Source organism: Taudactylus pleione, unplaced genomic scaffold, assembly GCF_031769625.1.
Source record: "Taudactylus pleione unplaced genomic scaffold, aTauple2 ptg001021l, whole genome shotgun sequence".
In the NCBI taxonomy this organism is placed as follows: Eukaryota; Metazoa; Chordata; class Amphibia; order Anura; family Myobatrachidae; genus Taudactylus; species Taudactylus pleione.
This window is the reverse complement of record NW_028285422.1, coordinates 1470605-1488207: the sequence shown is the minus strand read 5'-3', so window position 1 is coordinate 1488207 and position 17603 is coordinate 1470605.

Here is a 17603-nt window from a genome sequence, read left to right as displayed (position 1 = left end):
TTATGGTAAAATGATTGACCTAATTTCGTAAATGTAGTCCTTTTGGAGCCAGTGTGTCAGATTGGATCCTAAACCTTAGTTCTTCTTTGTTAATGAGATGACTATAATCTCCTCTCCATCTTCTTTCTACTTCCTTTATGCCGAGGAATTTCAAATTGGCTGGATTGCAATCGTGATGGTCTTTGTAGTGTGATAATATCGGATGATCTTCAGAGCCCTTTTGGATGTGACGTATATGTTCACACATTCTAGTTTTTAGGGGTCGAATGGTTCTGCCTATGTATATTTTAGGACAAGGGCATATTAGTGCGTATATCACGCCTTTGGAGTTGCAGGTAATTCTATCTGTTATTTTGAAAGTAGCATTGTTAAAAGGAGGCGTGATCTCTTTGATGGGGTTCGTGTTTCTGTGTCCGGTGGTTTTGCAAGCTTTACACATCCCACAGTGGTAGAATCCACCTTTCGGTGTACTGAAGGGTAGTGTTGTCAGTACTTGGTTGATTGAAGGGATATGGTTTTTTATCAGCTTTGTTTTGATGTCTGGGGCCTTCCTAATAGTTATTGTGGGTTTTTGTGGGAGAATGTCTGCTAGAATGTAAACTTTGAAATTAACTTGTTTTGCAAAAGATCACTTTGTGTGTCATAATTGCTTACTCTCGAGCAATTGCATCTCAATCTTTTAAATTGTCCTAGTGGTACACTGTCTAACCACTTAGGGTGGTGCCCACTGGGTGCCAGGATGAAGCTGTTTGCATCTACTTTTTTATGGAAAGTGTTGGTCTGTATGTGTCCATCTTCAGTAAAGATATTTAACTCAGAAATTCAACCTTAGTTTTGTTAAAATTTGATATCTTCAGTGCCGTTCCAAATGGAAAATTTGATATAAAAACCAGATTGTTGGTGTTGGTGTTAATATATATTAGGAACTGTTTTAAGGAATCTTCATTGCAGTTCACAATGAAGAACACATCATCAATGAAACGGACCCAGAGGATGAGATTTGTGCCAAGTTTGCTGTGGGCCCAGATGTAATTGTCTTTCAACGTGCTCATAAAGAGATTAGTGTAACTTGGCGAAAATCTTGCCCCATCGCGGTCCCAGTCATCTGCAGGTAGTGTGTATTATTGAACCATGCATAGTTGTGGGTAAGCATGAATCTGATACAGTCTGTAATTAAATTATTTTGTTCTATGGTCATGCTTGGGTCTTTATTAATATGGTTGTGAATACTTTCAATGCCCTGTTCATGATTAATTATTAAATACAATGAAGTAATATCACTTGTTGCTAGCCAGTAGTTCTCATCCCATCGTATAGTCTGAAGTCTGTTCAGGATGTTTGTAGTGTCTTGGATGTAAAACCTTTGTATTTTTACATAAGGCTGCAAAAATGAATCCACATAGCGGGAGAGATTTGAAGTGACAGAGTCTATCCCCGATATTATGGGTCTCCCAGGTGGGTGTGTTTTTTTTGTTGTACTTTGGGCAAGTAATAAAAAACAGAATAATGGGGTGTTTGATGTCCAAATATGAGTGTTCTTACAAAGTGAATATACCTTGATTATATCCATCTGTAAGTAATACCTGTAGTTCTCTTTTAAATTGTTCCGTGGGGTCTTGTCTTAGGGGTTTATATGTAGTATTGTCAATCAGTATTCTTAGTGCCTCTAATATAATCGCTCTTGTCTAGTACTACCACCCCTCCCCCCTTGTCTGCTGGTTTGATTATTATATCGTGATTGTCTTGCAGATCCTTCAATGCTCTTGTTTCTGCTTTTGTGAGGTTTGTCTTACTTTTTTCTTAGTCTGTAGTAGCATTATATGCAACCAACATACACATAAATTAGAATTTAAATACTATAATACTTCTAAAAATTTTAATTTGATAAATGTTGCAGATATAGTATATACATACAGGAGAGATATTTTCTTGATATACTTTCATTATATGTGAGATAGTTGTTTTATCTCTGTCTTTCTCTCAACCATAAATGCCAGCAATTCAGTATCATGTATTAGAAACAAATAATAGAAAATAAATAAATGACACATCTAGTCATGTATACAATGTTGCAGCCCCTGTCTCCTATGATTATTATTTATACTTCATGCAAAAACAATTGGGGAAAATACATGAACACTATTCAGAAATGAGCTGGCAGCAAGAACCAAGGAGGTTCAAAAAGGACAGATAAATGGTTAGGTACAGTGTGAAGTCCGGTTCCTTCTGCTTTCCCAGGTTTTCAAATTGAGCGGACTTGGGATGAGAGAGGAACACACGGCAGCACTGTTGGAAACAAAAGATAATTGTGGGGGACAGTGCGCCCATGTATGGTGTTAGGCAGACCCTGTTATACCCCTTTTACATCAGAGCAAAAACCTGGGTTTTTGCTGGGTCTACCCGGGTCACAGCTCAGTGTAAAAGGGTCCCTGAAAAATAACCCAGGTCAAGTGACCCAGCAGTCCAACTCAGGTAGCTACCAGGGTCTGACCCAGGATGGACCTGGGTAATGGTGCAGTGTAAACGGCATAACCCAGGTTATCCGACTTGGGTCATACCTAAAATGAGCTGATTGGTGGTTGTGGAGCAGTCACCTCCCACTTTTTATGACCTCACAAGTTTAGCAGGGCAGACCCAAGTTCAGTGTGAACAGGGCTGACCTGAGAATAACCCAGATCGATGGTGCTGTGTAAGTGGTGTCTGACCTGGGTTGAACTTGAAACCATGTCTGAAAACCCAGGTCGGACCCACGTTTTTGGTGGAAAAGAGGTATTACTTAAAGTATTGCAGGAGCCAGATGCGCCATCGGGGTAAGTCGCGACCCACCTGAAAGAGAAATACCTGACTTGAAGAGAATCCATCTCAAAGGAAACTGCCGCCTGCCGCAAAACTCTCCCCCTTCAGCAGGGAAGTATCAGAGAGACAGTATGCATGTTTCACCACAGTCAGGCTTGTTCACTTGTGAACCTTTTAAAGAAGGATCTAATTAAAAGTTATGTTTTAATTATGTTCATTTCCTGATATCAATTATATCAATTATATGGTATTTATGGGTGTTTATTGATAGGTGACTCTGTCATATTTCTCAGGGGTAAATTTACTAAGATGGGAGTTCTATTTAAAAAGTGATGTTGCCATAGCAACCAATCAGATTCTACTTCTCATTTATCTAGCACCTTCTAGAGGATAATACCTGGAATCTGATTGGTTGCTATGGCAACATCACTTCTTAATAGTACTCCCATCTTAGTAAATTTACCCCTCAGAGTCAAAATAATCCCCAATCTCTTTAAAGAGGGAACCGATTAAAGTTATGTTGTAATTATGTATATTTCCTGATATCAATTATATCAATTAATTTATTATAAAAGACTGCCCCACAAAGGAATCACCGAGGCCAATGGAAGTTTTTTTCTGAGTACTTGATATTCAATTCCAGGGAGCAACTCCAGCTATATACAAACTTTGGTAACTAATTATTAGAATGTGCTAAATTGCTGGTCTATAAATTTAATTACATTTTTGTAATGTGCAGGATATATTTGTGTTTCTATTCCATAGTCTTGCCAACCATAAGTTCTTTCTTTTCTTCAAATGTGTTCATGAATATTTTAATACAAGTAACGCAAATGTATAAAGAGGTGAACACAAACATAAGAAGCACATGGGGCAGTGATATGGCACACCACTAAAAACCCTTTTACACCGACTTAAAAATCCTGGGTTGATGCATGTGAACGCGGATCAACCTGGGATTTTTGTCAGTGTAAATGGATCAACCCGGGTCCAGTGACCCAGGGATCCGACTCAGCTGGTTTGCAGGGTTGAGCATGGGTCATTCCCATGTCACCCTGCAGTGTAAACGGAGCGACCCAGGTCACGATGACCATGGGGCAGTACATGCTGCCCGATTGGCCGGCTTCAGTGGCGGGCCGACCAGAACGGAGCAGTGCACCTCACCCACCCTCCGTGCCTCCGGACCGCTTCGGAGTAAGGTAAGGGGGTTGTAGACGGGGAGGGCGGGTAAGCAGAGCTGCTCACCTGTGCTGGAGAACTGGGTCAGTGCTGACCTGGCTCCGGTGTGAAAAAGGGGGTCTATCCCGGGTCTGATCCAGGTTGGAAACATGTACCAAATCCCGGGTCAGACCCAGGACTTTGATATAAAAGGGGTATAAATAATGCTCTAAAACCTACCCAATTACTCTCAACCAACCCATTGAGTATAGTTAAACACAACTGATGCCACGTGACAAGAAGCATAGCCTGAATATCCCCACACCAGATAGGGAACCATTTTGATTGTATTACCAAACCAAGTTGGTAAGATTCTTAAAAAACTGGTAGATTATCCTCTATTGATGTAAGTGAATATTCAGGAAATTCTTTATAAATTGAATATAGAGTGTAATCACATGACAGCTTTCACTTGGGAGTTATTCAGCAAAAAGTTAATTCACACTTTGACCTTTTGAGGTCTGAATCATTTGAACTGCTAGAATGTTTGATTTTTTCAAGCTAGATATTAGTTAGAACTATTGGTGGAGGAGATGAGAATGTACTGTAAAAACAATGTGATTCATGACTGGAAATTTTATTAGCTGTTTTAGAGAACATACAACCATTATTGGTTCTTGCGTATTAAACACAGAGACAGAGAGGAGGTCATATTATATGTGTTGTCTGTATATTCTCTCTTTGTGTTGGTAATCAAAAACCTTTTGTAGGAGCTATTATAATCTGGGTCATAAACATTTCAAAATGTAATTCATTGTGACATTTTTAATTATGATAATAAAAATAGCAATGCTGACAACTATAAATGTAAAATGTAAAAAGTTAACAAAACAGACTCAGTACAGTTTGGTATTCAACAGTTCATCATCCACAAACAAATAGCTAATGGCAGAAAAATTCAGGCAAAGTTCAACTAAATTAACATATCTGTATGGTGGAAAAATATAACATGATTGATTGTGTCTTTATAATCCTCCTTATCCCAGAGGCATCATTGTGGCACAATTTTAGGTATTTATAGTGAACAAAACCACTTAAAATGTAAAATTTTTCTTCTTAAATTAGGCTTTCAGATTTTTTTGTTTGCACTCTGCAGCATAGTATAAAACATATGACCTAAATCCACCTCTGGTGCAAGTTGATTCAGTCCAGAGCTTCATTGTGTAAGCTTATAACATTTTAGTTCATTTAGCAATGACAAGCAGTGTCATGAGGTAACCAAGGTTTCCACGCTGGCACTTATAGGGAAATGAACTAAACTCAAATTACATCGAATGGGGCAAAATTGGGCGTTATTCAGAATTTTCGAATGGGGCAAAATTGGGCGTTATTCAGAATTTACTAAAGGTTAAACTTTGCCAACTTTGCTCCATTTGATGTCTAAATCACTGCCGAGAACACCTGCAAATCGGATGGTAACATGTTTTCAGACACATACACCATCAGTACAACTCGGCAGCACTTTGCCACAGAAAGCAATAGGACCGTGAAATTTATTAAGGATTCATATTGTCATCACGGCCGAAATATAGTGCAAATCGGCAGCAAAAGATGTCAATACGAACCCCAAATAGAAATCTCAAATAGAACACCTTTTTCTATTCTAGTTTCACAGCTCAACATACTTACCCATCACTGACAACTCCATTCTGGCTGACACAGAAGCAGGGATGGATCAGTGAGATCCATCTGTGCTTCTGTGTTTTAAAAAATGTAAATAAGTGTAAAAAAAATAAATAAATAGCATGGCCTCCCCCCACATAGGACAGCCAGCACAGCACTTTGGAGACCTAGTACTGGTTGTGCTAAATACAGGGGACAAATGATATAGGGGTCCCCTGTATTAAGCACAACCAGCACCAGGCTATTCAGAACCACACCTGGTTGCCAAAATACAGGGCACAAAAGACGTAGGGGTCCCCTATATTTGATGCAACCAACACTGGGCTCTGAGCCGGTCCTGGTTCTGGAAATACAGGGGGGATATGATATGCATTCCCTTGTAATATCCACAGAACCAGCACCAAACTTTCTAGCGTGGGGGGGGTTATGCCACAGCCAGGGGAACCCTTTCACCGGGTCCCCCAGCCAAAGCATTACCCCAGACCATTAGGCAGCCCAGGCTGGGGATCCCTGGGGAGGTGGGGACCCCTAATAAAGGGGACCCCCTCTCCAGGGCACCCCAGGCCAAGCTGACAGCACAGGGCTATCCCCGGCACCCCTGGAGCGGTGGGTGCCGGGTTTATTATGTAGTGTGGTGCAATTGATAGTAGTAAAAATATTGTCTTTTGCTGTGGAACTACAGGTCCCAGCAAGCCTCCTCCACACTTGGAAACCCCACAAGTACCAGCATGCAGAGCATTAAGGGCCCACATGGTACCTGCAGTTCCACAGCAAAATAAATATTAAAAAAGACCACAGAACACACACACCATGACAGTACAAATTTAATAAAACATACATGCACACTCACTATCTCACATACTCACTTATGTATCCCTGAAGCTCATCAGGTCAATTTGCCCAGTAGGAATCCATAGGGTACCTAAAAAAAATCCATACTAACCTCTTATGTGTAGATCACATCATCTTTTGTCCATGTAGACATCCAGGGCAAAAAAACAAACCAAAAATCCTGGACCAGTGGACATTAGTACCATACTTTAAAGATGGTACTACCCAAATGATGGCTCAGCCGCTGGATTTCACTATAGAAATCCTGGTGCTCAGCGTTCATTGGCTGAGAGAGGTGAGCCTTCCGCCTCTCAGCCAATGAATGGTTCCCTCCATTGAAGTCGATGGTGAGAACCGGGAGGTTATTTAAGGTTATCTTTGTGGTTCTCATCATGCTCTAGTAGGCACTGGGCATGTCCTCAGTCTCTCTCTCCATGGAATAGACACCACGTGCATGCCCCCCACCCCCTTGACCATCGGGGGACTATGCGTTCCATGGGTGGGACAGTGTCCAAAAAGCGGGACTGTCCCACCAAAATCAGAATGGTTGGGAGGTATGCCAAATCCACTTTTCTGGAGTTTGCATAGTAGGTATGGCCTCTGCATATCCTTGAATCCTTCAGGTTGTTTCAGGTAAATAACCTCCAGAGCTCACTTTGCATGAAGGTTGTTATTATATTCTTTGTAACTTTTTGAACATAAGCTTTGAAGATATTCTTGAATTAAACATTTATTCTAGTTCTGGATCTGTGTTTTTATGACCCAAGGCCTCATTTGGCTCATGTTACCTATTTTTACTAAGTGTGCAGAATTGTATGGCAGGTAAGGGCAAAGGCTTATAGGTTGTTTTAACACTAAAGTTCTCCTTTGCTGGTGGCAGTTACCAGGTTTAGTTAATCACATATGCTGAGGTAACCTGTAAAAGTCATGGGCAAAGATTCTCAGATTGGCATATCTGGAGGGTCGGCCCACAGGACCGTGACAATTGGTTCGCAGCGGTGGGATACTAATTGTTTTATGTTAATAAAAACTTAAGTGAAGGAGGGAGTACTTTGAGAGAGGAACTCAATTGCACCAGATGCCAGAACTCAAAGCTTATATTAGTAAAAGGTCACACTGTGAAAACTATTTCTGTTTCCCCACCCCTGTTCTCTTATTTTTATTTTGGCAAATGATGGCCGTAAACTACAAAGACCTCAGGAAGGAAGAGCTTGAGGCCTGGTGCAGACAGAAGGGTCTGGTCAGTGAGGACCAAACCAGGCAACAGATGATCAGATCCCTAATGGCCGCAGACCCGCAGCAAGGAGCTGGAGGGGATCAATTGGATTCTGGGTCTATTGCTGAGGAGCAGATGGCACTGGACGCTATGGGGGCCCACTCATCATAGATTGGACTCCTCTAATACTTCCAATGGGAACTCTGCCATGGATCTCTATCTGCAATCGGCTCTTAAGTATGTGAAAGAGCCCGAACCGGCTATGGTGCTGCGGCTCATGGAGCAGTTCAATGGTAAGGAGGCCAGAGAGGCTGCAGAGTGTAAGGTAGCTATGGACCTGGAAGAGGCTGCCAGGGCAAGAGAGGCTGCTGAATGCAGGGCTGCTATGGACCTGGAAGTGGCTGCCATGGCAAGAGAGGCTGCTGACCGCAGAGTTGCTATGGACCGAGAGGAAAAGGAGGCTGATCACAGGTTCCAGTTGGAGTTAGCTAAACTCACCCACCAGCCTTTGGTCAGCGATGCTAATACCCGTCGACTGCATCGAGATCAATTTCCAGTGATGGAAAAAGACAGTGAACTGGACACCATTTTCAGGACTTTTAAAAAGACTTGCCATCAATTTCAATTGGACTCAAATCTGTGGGCCAGTTATTTAACCCCTGGCCTAATAGGGAGAGCGCTGGCTGCATTTACCTGACCTTCCACCAGAGATGGATGGGAATTATGCTGAAATCGAAAAGGCTTTGTTGTCACGATTTAACATTCCCCCAGAAGCTTACAGGCAGAAGTTCAGAGGTCTAACATGCAGCGCCTCTGATACTCATGCAGGACTGTCCGCACAGCTGAAAACCTTCCTGCAGCAATGGCTGGATGGAGTGCAGGTGACAGACTTTGAGGCGTTAAAGGACCTCATTCTGCAGGAGCAGTTCATCTTCCTGTGCCCAGCAGAAGTCAAGGAGTGGGTCTAGGATCCCAAACCCGAAACAACGAAAGAAGCTGCCAGCCTGGCAGATAAGTACGTTGCTACCTGGATCAACACAGCAAAAAAAGCTGGGGATCACCAGGGCAACTAGCCTGGAAAGAGAAGTGACCTGGAGGAACCATCCCATTGCCTTCCACTGTAGCTGAGACTCTGTTTCAGCACCAGTAAAGTGGGTGGGGGGAACACCGGTTTGGGCCACAGGCCACCAGTGTTTTGTATGTGATGATCATGGGCACCTCAGTCCTAGTTGTCTGGTAAAGTAGAAGATGGCACCCTCTCCTGCAGGGGCCTCACCAGCAAAACCTGAACAAACCATTTTGTATGCACGAGGGTCCCAGAAGCGTGCCAGCAACAACCTGCAAGCCATGGTCATAACAAAGCAGGTAACTGTGAGGCTACGTGACACCGGGGCAGATTTGACATTAGTGCATCCCACATTAGTGGATCCAGAGAACTTTAATCACAGAAAGACAATTGCCATACACGGTGTCCGGTTATTCCACACTGAAGTACCCATGGCCCGGGTATACCTGGACTGGGGGGTGGGCAGAGGTTTCTGGGAGGTGGGTGTGTTGCTCCATTTACCCACAAATGTGTTACTTGGTAGGGACCTTGGCCGATTGAGGGCCACCTATGTAACAGATACAGATGCCTCTAACACAATGTTGCCAGCTTCTCCCACTTACCTCATTCCTCTCCAGGTGGCAAGTGGTCCTGATAAAGTACCAATGTCTATATGTAACAGGGGGGCAATGATTCCATGTAGTGATGAAAATGCACATGTTGATTTGCAGGTACCCAGAGAGAAAACACCAGGTCGGGTTAATGTGGTTAATGCTGATAATGTATTGTCTTGTGCCACTGTAGCCAGTAATTCTGCCAATGCATGCATCACTGCTGGGGATAATGTGCCTATGTGTGGGAGTGACCAGGGAAAACTGTATGTGTTACTAATATGCATGATGAGGATGGTGCCATTTGTGTGTGTGCTGTCACTACACACGCTCAGAAAGCTCAGTCCAGGGGAGAGCTGAGACATGCTGCAGCATCACCCCCCACTCACCCCACTTGTGAGAACAGTTCACACACACAGGAAAAACTCCACCCACACACTGAGATTGCATTAGGGAGCTTGGCATTACAAGCTGAGCAAAGGACTGACCACTCCCTACTAACCCTCAGGGCAGCAGCTGATGATCCAGACCAGGCCAAACACACACAGAGGGCCTGATTCAGACCCAGATGCTAAGCTGCGTTTGCTCGCTATGGGAGATTGTCGCCCGTCTGCGCATGCGTATGCATCGCAGTGCATGTGCGCTAACCAGTCACTGGGAATCGTGCATTCGTAGCAGAAACACTGAGCGCTACTTTGAGTGACAGATAGTGCCATTTGTGGGTGGTAACAGAGGAAGGTGAATGTGAATGGGGGAGTGGTGCTGCGAACGTAGGTGTGTCTGGGCGTCAAAACTGAGTTTTATGGGTGTGCATAATTAGCATGGAAGCATCATTGTACACGTCACTTTGTTGTATTTCAGCCTGCAGTGATCACAGTGCTTGCGGTGGTGTAGGGGCTACCTCAAGCATTGCGTGCAGCTCTGATGGCTCTCGATGCTACCGATTAATCATACACTTCCTGGAGATGATGTGTGTTAAGAAAGGAAAGTGGACATCTTTAGACACTTGCGTTCGCTCACTGCCGTTGCTCTATAAGACATAGAGGGCATCCTTACACCACACAGTGCAATCGCAGAATTTGTATAGCCGGGCCCTTTTGGCAACGAGCGATCGCAGCTTAGCGTCCGGGGCTGAATCAGGCCCAGAGTGTACTGGGAAAATGGTTGCCTATACAGGGAATGCTCTATCCATGGTACTACACCAGGGCAAGTTACTGAGCATCAACTTGTAGTACCCCAAACTTATCTGGAGGGTCTGCTTAGGGTAGCACATGAACTAACCTTGGCAGGGCACATTGGTGTTAACAGGAACCAGGTGCATCTGACACCAAATTTCTACTGGCCAGGCATGCTGACTGACATACCAAAGTATTTTCGGTCAAGTCACACCTGCCAGTTAGTGGGGAAACCCAGGGATGTAGGGAAGGCCCCCCTTATTCCCCTCCTCGTTATTTCAGAACCATTTGAGCAAGTGACCATAGACATTGTAGGGCCCCTTGCGATTCCCAGTAGCTCAGCTAAAGAATACATCCTGACTGTGGTAGATTACTCCACCCGGTACCCAGATGCTGTGGCCCTCTCCTCAATTAGAGCAGACAAGGTAGCGGATGCCCTTATCACCATTTTCTCCCGGGTAGGGTTCCCTAAGTAGATACTGACCGACCAGGGCCCACAGTTCATGTCCAGCCTCATGCAGAGCCTCTGCAAAAGTATGCAGGTGGATCACCTGATAACCGCTCCTTATCACTCGGCTGGGAATGGACACATGGAAAGGTTTAATAGCACCCTAAAGCAAATGCTCTGTACATTTGTGGAGTCCCAGGGAAGAGACTGGGAGCGATTCCTGCTGCACCTCCTCTTTGCATACCGGAGGTACCACAGGAATCCACTGGCTTCTCACCCTTCGAACGCTTGTATAGACGCAAGGTGCGTGGTCCCTTGGATTTGATCCAAGAGGGCTGGGAAGGGAAACTAGCCACTCCCAAGACATCTGTCATGCATTATGTCATGCAGTTTAGGGAAAAGATGTAGACATTGATGGGGTAGGCCCAGAGCAAACTTAAGGCTGCACAAACCAGGCAGAAGCTCTGGTATGACCGTAATGCCAGGGAGCACATATTTGAAGTAGGGCAAAAGGTCGTGGTACTGATTCCAATGAGGCAGAACAATGTGCAGGCTGCATGGGAAGGTCTGTACATGGTAGTCCAGCGCATAAAAGATGTAAACTATGTCATTGTCAGAGAGGAGGGCAGAAAGAGACATAAAGTCTATCATGTGAATATGCTCAAGGCCTACCAGGACAGGGACACATGCATGCTAGCAGTTTGCAGCCTCCTGGAAGAGGAACAGGAACCATACCCACTGCTGGACCTCATTGCAGTGGCAGGTGGCACCCTGGCAGGATTAAACACCATAGCACAACTCAAAGGGCGCTACGTGGGTACTGTATGGAGCACCATAAACCACTTTCTTGAGCACACAATGCATCAGCAGTACAGTGGCATAAAGTAGCATAGAAAGTCCAGGTGGTATGAAGTTGTAGACAATGTATTGAGTTCAGTTGGCTTTGATAAAAATACTGAACTTCAATTGCTCGGTTTACAGTGTACAGTACTGTATATGCAATACTGGGTCAGCTCAGATACTGTACATGTATAAATGACACAACTCACATACCACTTAGTCCTGCAGTGAAGATTTATTAAAATAAAAAAAGTGTCCCTTACCAGGTTTCAAATCCGTGACAGCCACTCTTGCAAGCTGATTACTAAACCTCTAACCCACAGACGCACCTGTTGTATACAACTAGCAGTGCATAAGTTAGTGCTGATTGCCCTATCAATCCAGATAGCTCCACTAGGCATGCGCAGTACTATGAGACTCAATATGCAACAGCATAGCTCAACTAGCAGGGTGCTACCTGGCGTATGGAGCAACAAAGTACAGTAGTTGGCCACATCTAGTATATATAATGTATTGAGTTCAGGGTTGGATAACAATACTGAACTAGTGAAGATTTCAAAAAAAATTTTTTCAAAGTCTCGAACAGGCGGGACAGGCAGTGTATCAAGGCGGATCACCTAACCCCTTGTCCACAAGCCTGTCCTATTAAAAGCGGCACCAGTCGTGTATGTGATGTGATGTCTGCGAATTACATGTACTGTGAGCCTCCATAGCTCAACTCGCATATGGAGTGGCTCCATTGTGTGTGACTCCCGACACACTGGGCATGCACACTGCTAGATCCCATTGCAACCACTCCACCAGAGATCCCATTGCAACCCCTCCACTGGGCATGCGCCAGAGATCTCATTGTAACCCCTCAGAGCTGACAACCACCATAGCGCTGACGTGCCAACATTGCTGCAACTTTGCGGTTTTAAACGCACAATCAGTTTGTAATATAGAGACCTCTCTCTCAAACAGAGCCCACTACTAGTTTCTGAAGTCATGAAATCACCATAGTGTCAAAGTCTGGGACAGCGCTGACAGTGCCGCTAGTGTGTAACTTCAACCTCACAGCCAGTATGTAATACAGACATCCCACTTTCACTGTATGTGACGCCCAACCCTCTGGGCATGTGCAGTGCTATGATCTTCCATACACCATGGCATAGCGCTACATGGCACATGGAGCGGCTCCACTGGGCATGCGCCAGAGATCCCATTGCAACCCCTCCACTGGGCATGCACCAGAGATCCCATTGTAACCCCTCGGAGCTAACAGCCACCACAGTGCTGACGTGCCAACATTGCCGCATGTTTGCAGTTTTAAATCCACAATCAGTTTGTAATACAGAGACCTCTCTCTCAAACAGAGCCCACTACCAATTTCTAAAGTCATGAAATCACTATAGTGTAAAAGTCTGAGACAGTACCACAATTTTGCGTTTTCAAACGCACAATCAGTTTGTAATATAGAGACCCCACTTTTAAACAGCCTACTACTAATTGTCATGAAATCACTATACAGTAGTCTGGGATGCAGTGTGTGACTCCCAATACACTGGGCATGCGCAGTAGAAATCGACTCGAAATACCATAGTGCGACTAGCAAGGCGCTACGTGGGTACTGTATTGGAGTGCCGTACATCCCTTTCTTGAGCACACAGTGGCATAACCCCATCACCCACAGCTATGCGAGCAGCCAGGAGACCACACAAAAAAAAAATGCCCTGATTCAGAGCGAGCGCTCTTTCAGAGCGTCTGGCTCTGAATCAGGGCCACAGCTCACAAATTTACCAAGAACCGAGATGACAATGTCTGGTGAGATGACAGCAAAGTCTCTGCCAAATTAAAGTTTTAAACACTCACCTCCGGAGCTGTGAGTTTGCCAGAAACATACACAGATCAGTGTGATTTGTGTATGTTTCTGCCTATAAATATTAAAAATAGGGTTCATTTTCTTTTTAAAATGACGTAGGGTCCCTCCCAAAAGCCATAACCAGCCCCAGACTGGTCAGCTAGTCCTGGTTCCTAAAATTATGGGGAACAAAATGAGTAGGGTTCCACCATAATTTAGGAACCAGCACCAGGCTGCAGGGCCAGTGCTGGTTTTAAATATAGGGGGAAAAAATTGCGTAGGTGTCCCCCTATATTTAAAACCAGCATCAGACCCAAACTGACTGGGGTGTAATGTCACAGCCAGGAGACCCTATCACCAGAGCTCCATGGCCAAAGCATCAACAAGCCGGTCAGGCCAAGCCAGGGGATCTCAGGGGAGGTTGGGTCCCCCCTCTCCTGAAACCTCAGGCTTGGTCTGAAGCCCGGGGCTCTTCCCTGCACCCCCGGGCTGTGGGTACGGGGGTAGTAAAGTGTTAAATAGTAGTAAACTATTGTATTTTACAGTGGAACTACAGGTGCCTGCATGCCTGCCCTTTGGCACTTATGGAACTAAAAGTGCCAGCAGGCGACCAGCACTCCTACGTCCACTGTAAAATAAATAGTTAAATAAAGACACAACACACACACCATAGATAGTATACATTTATTACACACCTACTTCAATCACACATATTACCTGCTGCCAGACATTCGCGTCCACTTGTCCCATGTAGAAATCCGTTTGGATGTATCAGCAAAAAAGATCCCATACTCACCTCCATCCAGGCGCTGCTCTCCTTAACATCCAGGGTCTTGGCAAAACAAAAAAATAACTTACACAAATTATGCCGAACAGGTGTAAGTATATCAGAGGCCGCTTTACATGTAGCGGCCGCTCATTGGTAGGCTCCACATGGGTCCCAGCCAATGAGCGGCCGCTACATGTAAAGCAGCCGCTGATTGGCTAGCAGCCCATGAAAAATAACAGATGATTTTGGTCATCTGTCATTTCGCGAGGTGTAAGTATATGTAACAACATATACTTACACTTGTTCGGCATGGTTCGCGTAAGTCGTTTTTTTTTTTTTGCCAAGACCATGGATGCTACGGAGAGCAGCGCCATGATGGAGGTGAGTATGGGGTCTTTTTTGCAGGTACATCCAAATGGATTTCTACATGAGAGAAGAGGACAGACCGGCTGGTACAGGTAAGTATGTGTGAGTGGGTTAGGTGTATGGAACAAAGTTGTACGAGATACGGTATGTGTGTACAGTCTCTATTTAACTATTTATTTTACAGTGGGGGTACGGGTGTCGGCCACCTGCTGGCACTTGTAGTTCCACAAGTGCCAAAGGGCAGGCACGCTGGCACCTGTAGTTCCACTGTAAAATACAATAGTTTACTACTATTTAACACTTTATTACCCCTGTACCCACAGTTCCAGGGGTGCGGGGAAGAGCCCAAGGCTTCAAACCAAGCCTGGGGTTTTGGGTGAGGGGGACCCCTTCTTGGGGGGTCCCCACCTCCCCTGAGATCCCTGGCTTGGCCTGACCAGCTTGGGGTGAGAATGCTTTGGCCATGTAGACTCGGTAATAGGGTCTCCTGGCAGTGGCATTACACCCCGGTCGGTTTGGGATCGTGGCTGGTTTTAAATATAGGGGGACCCCTGCACAATTCCCCCCCCTATATTTAAAACCAGCACTGGCCCTGCAACCAGGTGCTGGTTCCTAAATTACAGTGAAACCCTACTCGTTTTTTTCTCTGTAATTAGGAACCAGGACTGACTGACCAGTCCGGGGCTGGTTATGCTTTTCTGGGGGGGGACCCTATGTCATTGTTTTTTACACATTTAACCTACTTATTACAGGTACAACCTACAATCAGCCTTAACATATCTAACTGATTTCTCGGGAGAGTTTTGCAGAGAGAAACAACTACAATCTCGGGTGAGTAATCTCATCTAAACTTGCTACTCAGGGGAGATATCTCGATGCAAATCGAGAAATAAGAAAAAAAAAATCTCGATTCTTAGTAAATTTACCCCCAATTCTCAATCCAGCATCATCAGTCCCAGGGCCTGACTCAGCGGAGATTGCAACTGCTATTATGCACGCAATCGGCCGATTGTTGCATTCTGCACATGCATATGCATCGCAGTGTGCATGCATGAACACTCCACTGTGATCGAGATTTCATTCGCAGTGACTACGCAGACCCATCACAGAGTGATTGACAGGAAGTACCGTTTGGGGGTGGTGACAGGGGGGTGGTCGTCAAAACTCCGGTGTGCCAGTGCGTTTGAACACCATTGCAGGGGCATGCATAAATTAGCAATTGCGATGCCATACGCAGCTTGGGCTTTCTCTGCATGCGATGAGGTTAGCAATTCCTGAGTAAGGTCAGACCTTGTGCAAATGTGCGTGAGGCTGTTATTGTAGTATGTATGGTAAAGGGGGCGTCCTTATGTTAGGCTATGTATGACATTGCGATCGCAATCATTACCATATCTTCATAGTGAGAATGCGTGCGTAATCACTATTGCGATTGCAGTTGTGATCCATACTGAATCAGGCCCCCAATCCAATTCTGCTCATTCATTTAGTATTATACAGTATATCCAGTTCCAATCCAACCTGCAGTTCAATAAAGACATTCAGTTCTTGTCCAAAATATCAAACAGAAGTTCATTTCAGCTCCTGTTCTTCATCAACCTGATGTCACACAGCCATTTATTTTGGATTTTGATGCTTCTTCTGTAGAAGTTGGAGCTGTGCACTCTCAACGCGCCGCTGATGGTCTTCTCCACCCCAGTGGTTTTTTTTCCAGAAAATTAACTTTGGCTGCATGCAACTACTCTATTAGGGATCAAGAACTTCTCACTATTAAGCTAGCCTTGAAGGAGTGGTGCTATCTTTTGGAAGGAGCTGTGCTTTCCATTTCAATTCTCACAGACCACAAAAATATCTTATATCTTAAGACAGCCTATTATCTGAATCCGAGGCAAGCCAGATGGTCTTTCTTTTTTTCACAATTTAATTTCAAATTGTCTTTTTGTCCAGGGGTTCAGAACTGAAAGGCTGATGCCATCTCTCTCTCCATGGAGCAAGAAAATTAGACTAGGTCCACTGAGAAGCATCTTATCATTGATCCAGTAGCTTTCTCTGCAGTCAGAGTAGAATCCTCACCACCTGTTGGGAAAACTCTTGTCAAGCCCGCATTATGCAAGAAACTGCTGCATTGGGCTCATGCTTCCCGCTTTGCAGGTCATGCAGGCATACAAAAGACCTTTGAGTTCATTTACAGGTCTTACTGGTGGCCCTCTGTCAGAAAAGATGTCCAAGACTTTATTGCATCTTGTAACAAGTACACCCAGCATAAAGTGCCTTGACAGTCTCTGGTTGGGCAGTTACTTTGTCTCTCTGTTCCACATCAACTGTGGTCACATCTGTCAATGGACTTCATTACCGACCACTCGGTTTCAAACAAGTTCAACACCATCTGGGTGGTAGTTAACCGATTCACCAAGATGGCTCACTTTCATACTGCTTACCGGTCTTCCTTCAGCTCCCAAGTTGGCTCAATTATTCATACAAGAAATCTTCAGATTCCATGGACTACCTCTGGAAATCATCTCTCACCAGGGAGTGCAGTTTGTCACCAAGTTTTGGAAATCTTTGTGTTCTTCATTTCAAGTTAAGCTCAATTTCTCCACTGCCTACCACCCTCAGTCTCATGGCCAGATGGAAAGAGTCAACCAAGATCTGGAGTCTTTTCTTTGTTTATATGTATCCTCCTCTCATGACAACTGGGCTGAACTGCTTCCTCTGAATTTTGTCACAACAATCAGACCATTCTTTATCTGGTTCCACACCCTTGTATGCCACTTACAGCCTCCACCCTCAAGTTCCTGAGTTTCAGCCTTTTCCTGCCTTCCAGCTGC